The 7,826-nt window shown below is 36.5% G+C and overlaps 1 long non-coding RNA gene across 2 annotated transcripts; it reads left to right on the top strand.

Annotated features, from left to right (window-relative positions):
- The first annotated feature begins 248 nt into the window (after positions 1-248).
- LOC145445077 (uncharacterized) lies at positions 249-5,310 on the top strand. Of its 2 annotated transcripts, none has more exons than XR_013916877.1 (7): positions 249-590; positions 1,690-2,075; positions 2,436-2,627; positions 3,012-3,132; positions 3,683-3,873; positions 4,435-4,533; positions 4,888-5,310. It is a non-coding gene; the product is annotated as an uncharacterized LOC145445077 (long non-coding RNA). The 2 variants fall into 2 exon arrangements; XR_013916879.1 differs by having other exon boundaries at positions 1,690-1,744.
- Positions 5,311-7,826: the final 2,516 nt, after the last annotated feature.

Raw genomic sequence — 7,826 nt, forward strand, 5'->3', positions numbered from 1 at the left:
TGCATAAAAGATGTACTAAATGCCTCTATACGACTGGTAAATAGGCTACAGTAGCCTAAATTTATTGGTAGCCCATAAATACACTGTAAATCCGCAAGGTCGTATTGAACACTTCATAACACTTTTTTCTGAGTACAGAGACACTTTTTGGGCATATAAACGCATTGGGCCATTATCGTCGCAACGCTTCTGCGTATTTCTCCGTTTATATGTAACACTTCGCCACTGGACCTTATTTTCAAGAAAATTTATACTTTGTAATTTATCATCAATTTCGCATTCATAAAGTATCGGTGGGATTGGAGATCACAAAAAATCATGGTATATGTATAATAATGTTATTCAACTGACCAAACCACTAAGTTGAAGGGTAATATTACAATAAAATATACATATTTCCCTGTGATGCAGAGGGGTCACCACCTTCGTTACGGTAGAGCGCGCTGGATTTCAGTTTCGAATTTGAATTGGTGGCTCGTCAGGCTTCAAGCAGAGAGTAGGGTACACTAAAAGACTTGGCAGAATGGATATATTAAAGCAGTTTCTGCTACCTGGTGGCGTAAAGGATCATAACGTCCATGTACTGTAAGGTATGGAAATGCGGTAAATGTTATTGAATATATGTAATGTGAGAATAGTCATAAAATGAACTCGTTTTGACATTGTGCACAGTAAGGTCGTTTGTTTTAAATGTTTTAGTAGGCTACTGATATCCCTTATTCATATGAATGTTCTTTAGATGCTTTGTAGTATATGATTCGTCTGATCTTATTGCTGGAGGATCGAGCTTCGAATTTGATAATATACCAGGCTGCGACCAGGTACAAGGTACTGATGGGAAGCTGCTATCGAACTAACTTTTTTGATATATAGATAAAGGGATGCTCTCTCCATCCACACTGAAATAACCCTATGTAGGCGATATTGTGGTCCATTGTGGACAAGTACTGCAATATCAGCAATTGAATACCGGTATGACAGTCATGCAACGGTTTTGATTGTTTTTCAACTGCAACACATTTTACACTGTACTGCTTACTGAAGCGATTTTTTGACATGTCAAAATAGGTCAAAATTTTGTCAAAATTGTACCGTCTGGTGAAAAATTGCCGAAATTGTTTACAAAATCAAAATGTTTTTGGCAAACTTGCATTTCATTTCTATCATAGATGATTGCACTGTCGGTGAACTTATCATTTTATAATTTACATCTTGTAGCCTACTTTATAGTCCTACCGTTGTAGACGGACCATCGTCTGCTCATTGTGAATCATAGACTGTCAAATGAAGCAAATGCTCAACGTAGCCTACTGTACTATCCTAACTAAAGCAACACTGCGTGAGCATTGGTTCTTCCATTAGAAACTGTATGATGAAAAATTGCGATGTAGACAACCTTGTCATAATGAGAGAGAGGGCAGTGTACTCACAACTTCAGCGTAGCCGGCCAACAACTGCCGCTGGTGAACGTTCTTTCTTCATTCTTGCCAAGCTACTTGGTTAGGACAGACACTTTCTACCCGAAAATGTTGGAAAGTATCTTTCGTTGTACTACACCAAAGTTTTAATTATTTCTACCATAATACGAGATGTAACTAATACTAAAATTCTCCACGGGTCCAGATTTCGATAAAATAAGGTTTTTTCATGTAAAAATTTGTCAGTTTTCATGCTATAAGATTTTTTCAGGTCAAACTACTTCGAAAGAACAGACAGCTCCATCCAGAAATAAAGATAAGTACCGGTAATACAATTCTAACATTATGTGAGAAACACCTAATTTAAGTACGTGGGTCAAAATTAAGTTTTTCATCATCAAAATATGTGTGAATTTGGATTTTTAGTCAAATTTCCCTTTTTAGGTCCAAAAAATCGCCCTAATAATAGCACAGCAAAACAAACAATCTTTTCAACAAACCATGGATCACAAGGGGTAGTATTTGTTTCGCCCAATCCGTAAATTTGACTTTTCTGAGTTTATATTATGATACGGTAACTGAACTAAACTCTATGTCGCAGGTAGTATGTATTGAAATTGGCACCTTTTTGAAATGCATTTGCTGTATGGAATCCTGGTAAGCATCACAGTGATTTGTAAGTGAACTGTAGAGAATGAATTTGATTCTGTTTGCATTCGGTTATCTTCGTGATAATGATTTTTATGAGTGTCTGCTGATAAAATTTCACTAAATTTGTTAACAATCCAGGAAGTATACTACCTGTACCAGAGTAAATTGGTGGTAACGTCATGTGCAACTTTCCATTCCATTACCTAATTATTCTATGAAAGACACCCTTCAGTCATGCACAACTTATTGCAGAAAATAACAACTGTATCCAGTATGATATCTGCGGGAGAGAGAGAGAGAGAGAGTCTTTACTGAGTAGTTCATTTGTATTGCGAATTTTCGCAACAAATATTTTTTTTTCAATAGTCTTGGATTGATCCTCAAATTCGTCCAACTGATGTCTACTCTTTAAAAAGAGCCCCCTGGGTCTACCGTGCCTGCGCTATCAGACAATGTTGACAGTGACGTGAGGAGTCGTTCGTAACGGGTTTTGTGCCAGCACAGTCATCTTATGCGATGCATAGACCTTCTCAAGAACCCATGGATACATGTGATTATGTAAGCCTATTTCTTCATTTTATATATCACCATTGATTATGTAATTTGCTGGTTTTTGCAGTCCTACTTTTCTCCCGAACTATCTCGCAGAGTAGCTGACGGACTATTCGATATGAGCTGAAAAAGGCTTCATCTGTGTACACTGTACAGTGTACAGTGAACTGTATACTCTGAACACTGAACAGAGATGTAGTTGAAAGTAATGAGCTCGTGTAACTTGTACTTTAACTATTGCTTACTGAACTAGAATGGACTAGGTCAGTGGTTCTCAACCTCGGGGCTGAGCACCTCTCCTGCGCTTCTGTAACCTGCCTGTGTGAAATATTTATATTTACTTGTGCATAAAATTTACAATTTTCCTTTGGTATTTATTGTATTTTCTAGGAGCAGCAATTGGATTTGACCAGTACAGAAAAAGAGCCGCCATGGCATGCCACGAATCAGGGACTCATCAAGCCTGGGTTGCGACTGATGGAAAGAATATGAAAAATGCCCTAAAGTGCAGGTAGTATGTATTGCAATTGGCACCTTTTTGAAATAGATTTGTTGTTTGAAATACTGGTAAGCATCGCCATGTTTCGTAAGTAAACTGGTATATGCTTAGATAATGAATTTGATTCAGCTGCATTCGGTTATTTTTATGAATGTTTGCTGGTAAAATTTCACTAAAAGGATTAACAATCCAGGAAAATATGGTACTCGGGCTGGAGTAAAATTGGTGTTAAGGTCACATGCAACTTTCCATTACAATAATTAATTGTTCTATGAAAGACAAGTCACATACAATACATCCAGTCTGATATCTGCGTAAATACTGAATGCTGGTAACGTCATATTTTGTGATAATATTGCTGATGTACAAAGTTCTTTAGAGTTCTCCACTAGTTGCTGACGATTACCCCTGACTAGTCTCAGCCGAAAATATTCGGGCTCATTTCAATATGCATATACTATTCAATTTTATATTGAAGTTTTGTACCTCGAAGAAGCTGTTCGAATATTGAATAGTTCCCTTGTATTGCAAATTTTTAAAACAAGTATTTTCTTTTCAACAGTCTTAGATTGATCCTCAAATTCATCCAACTGATGTCGACTCTTCGAAAAGACCCCCTGGTTTCACCGTGCCTCTGCTAACAGACAATGTTGATAGTGACGTGAGCAGTCATCTGAACGGATTTTGTACCGGTGCAGTCATCTTTCGTGATACATACTTTTGCCTCAAGAACCCATGGAAACATGTGATTATGTAAGTCTATTTATTCATTTCATATATCACCATTGATTATGTAATGTGCTAGTTTTTGCAGTCCCAATTTTCTCAAAAACTATCTATATATGCTATATGAGCTGAAGAGAGGCTTGATCTGTGTACATTGAACAGAGGTGTTGTTGAATGTAAAGAGCTGATGTAACTTGTATTTAAACTACTTCCTACTGAACTATACTTGGAACATCAAATGGAGATCATTTCCCATGTCGTGCTAATTCCAATTAATTTTGTTAGTTAAATTTAATCAGGAATGAAGGATTTTGAAAGATTGAGAACAGTTACAATTACTGCAATGAAGAAAAAGTATTCAACACCTTCGATAAGATGTCACCAAGGTTTTGTACTAAAGACAATCAATGTGTCCTTTGTCTGGTATATTTTCTCGTCTCAATTCAAAGCAGCTATAAAATCTTGGAATCAAAGTTATATGTAAAGCCTACCGTATGTCAATTATAATAATGGAAAACCGAACCCATAGGGATAACAATTCTACTACATTTATTGTCGGATCTTGTTTGCAATCAATTACATTTTCAGCGAAACGAGGTTGATGAAGTCAACTGTCTTCTTCTCAAAGCCAAATTGAGAGACAAACGAATATAATCCAAGACCCAAGCGCATGTCTTATTGAAACAGGTACCGTAATCTTTCTTTTTTGTGGACCATACAAATTTACATAGACCTGCGACGTTCTGCTATAACTGTCATTCTGAGTTACAGTTCTGCATTCTCAGTGTTGCCTGTGCGTCTGAATGTCAATGTAAATGTCAAAGTGGCCGAATTGAAAAAAACGCAGACCTGATTCAAGATGTTTTTATTAGTCGTTATGCTAATTTTAGTCCTTCTCAGTGATAGGATTTTACATGTATCCGAGCGCCTTTCCTAAGCTAGTGTAACCTGCATGTGTGAAATCTTTATATTTATTTCTGCATAAAATTTAGAATTTTCATTGACATATTCAAAACTTTGGAATTTAATCACATTTTCAAGGAGCACAACTTGGAGTCGACCAGTAGAAAAGAAACAAACGCCATGGCACGCCACGAATCAGAGATTGACCGAGCCTGGATTGCAGCTGATGGCAAGAATATAAAACTGCTTCAGTGAAAATGGAGTATTCAGAAACATTCTTGACGTTTTGAGCTGCTACGCATTGGATTGTCATACCCTAAAGGAGTGGTTCTTAAACAGGAGAAAACATTTGAAGCGACGTGAAGCCGCTGTCAACTAAAATCTTTTTCGCACATGCATGCATGGCAGCTTGTAGTTATTTCTCTGTGTATGGTCAGAATTTAATATTTGAATATTCTCTCATCAACAACCATTACCGTCACTGCCATCCAACTATCCGTTGGGATTTACAGCGTTCTGGTTGCTTTTTTTAATTTTATTATACGACAACAAGAAGTGTGTGAAATGTTTTGCTGCCATATCGGAGCGTGTTCAAAAATGTTTAAGAACCACTGCCCTAATGACTTCAATATTTCATATTTTGCAGCAGACTGGTAAATAACAACAAAATCTTTTTCTATAAATCTGCAAAATTTGTATGGACTCAAAGAAACTATTTCTTTGTTATTTGAATAAAAGTGATTGGCATTAAGCTGATATAAATACTTCTAATGCAAGCCCTAGGATATTTTTAGCAACCCCAATTTCATTAAGAGTGAAAAAATACTTATGGTTGTTTATCGTGGTAGTGGTAGTGATACTGATACATTCATTGTTTGTTAGTTTACAATAAAATTAGAAATTTACAAGCCGTAATTTGATCAGTTTTAAATAAGTTGTAATGATTTGTGTTGATCATGTTTTCCGCTAACGGACGTAACCAATTAATTTGATTACATGCCCCTGTCACGAAAGTTTAGGATACTAAATGATATTATGTTATCACTATCCCTAATTCCCTATGCATTCATTTTCATCATTGAGCGATTTGCATGATATTTGTAGTGAGTTTGCTCTTAATCATTTGTGATGTTCGTGATTTCATCGACTCTTCTGGGAACGGTTTCAACTGCTGATCTGAATTTATCAAACCCTGTCACAGCAGCTATTGGAAATTTCAATGTTTGCACGTATTTAATCACCCAGGTTGGGTATTATAAGCGTCATTTATTCATGAATCAATAAAATCTGATTTTACTTTGAGCCCTGCGTTCCGGTGACTAGTCAACCAGCCACTTTGAGACTGAACACTTTTTAGGTAAACACCTTAAATTTGAACACTTCGCAACACTTCTAGGCGTTCAATTTTTGGATCACGTTTCGTGTTCAATTTTCCGGGCTGAGCAACACTTCAAAATTTACAGTGTAGTCTGCTGTTCACAGTCGCAACAAGAATCACAAGTATACACATTTACACATTCGTTTATTACTCTGAAATAAAACTCTTCACAAAAGCACGCACAATCGTATCATTAACTTTTTTATCATCCCCAAAATTATTCAAGTATTCCTTGGCTGAAAATCTACCACGGAGCCGGCGTAGACGGTGACTCGAATACCAACAATAGCCGCGTTCACAAACTAACACTCCAAAAAGGTGTGAAATATTCTCTACAAGCGCTCACAAGATAACACATAAGAATAGCCATCTCTCGTGGTTTGATGTTACAAAGGTAGGAATTACGCACAAGTAATATTTTGATAATTAGTTTGCCACAGAGCCGGCGTAGACGGCGATTCGAATATCAACAATAGCCGCGTTCACAAACCAACACTTCAAAAAACGTGTGAAATAGGTTACAAATCCCACGATCGCTCACAAGATAACACCAAAGACATAGCCATTTCTCGCGTCTTGTCATTACATACATCCCAATCGCTACAGTGTAATATGTCGGCGGTTGTTACTATCAAGTAATAAGTAATGAATAACAGTACCAGCGCAGACCGTGATTCGAAAACCAACAATTTGACACTTGCACGCGATCGCTATATGTTTTGACACTTTGGAACAGTCGTTGACTTTGCGTGATAAGAATCATGCGAATATTCAAGCAATGCATCAATTTGACAACTTGAAATGAAACTTGCTACACAGCTCAAGTTGATTCGTATCTGAATGTGTTAATTCGGTACAATTCTAATTTGAGAAATCTTTTTAACGTGATCTTTTGATTCGACCGTAACCTGAATATTACTGACGCCGACTTTCAGTCACATTGAATTATTCACACATTCGCGCTGCTGTTTTCACACCTATAGAATCAATACCAACTATAACTCTACAAGAATCAAGAATCACAAGTATGTGCATTATACAGTTATTGTCTTTGTCAACTTGAAATCCAACTCTTAATACAAACACGCATCTTATCACTTGTCAACTCTATCATGAAAATCCTCGAACCTGTATTATTAAGAATGTTATAGTACGGCGTCGGAATCCGTTCGCGGGATGTACTAAAGGTAAATTCAGATAATCCAAAATGAAATATTAGGACTTTGACATAATCTGAATTGAAATAGATTGACAAACATAACTACCAACTTTCACCCAGTCACATTTCGAAATTATACGCATATTGATTTGAAACAAGTAATGAAATATTACAACTATATTCGCGATCGGACTTTCCGTTTGGCAAAGATAGTTTCAGAAATATTATCACTATGACATCTCAACATTTTAACATCTTACCATACACAAAAGAGTAAAATACAAAAACCTTGTCAAGTCAATCCGTTTGTAACTCACCGAACCAAAGCAAAAAGTGTCCATACGAAAAGTAGGCAAGACTATCCAAGTAATTACTACAACCCACAAACATATCAAGTTCGGTTTTAGGCATATACCACCAACTCGTCTTTTTTTTTTGTTCAACTGTAAAAGTCGTTACTATGCCGCAAGACAAAGAAATTACTATGCGGTATATTTTGTAAGACAAAAGTAATTACTTCTCGATGTCGGCGACTTGAGA

This window comes from Botryllus schlosseri, chromosome 1 (assembly GCF_051294905.1).
Source record: "Botryllus schlosseri isolate E-star chromosome 1, Bs_hap1, whole genome shotgun sequence".
Lineage (NCBI taxonomy): Eukaryota > Metazoa > Chordata > Ascidiacea > Stolidobranchia > Styelidae > Botryllus > Botryllus schlosseri.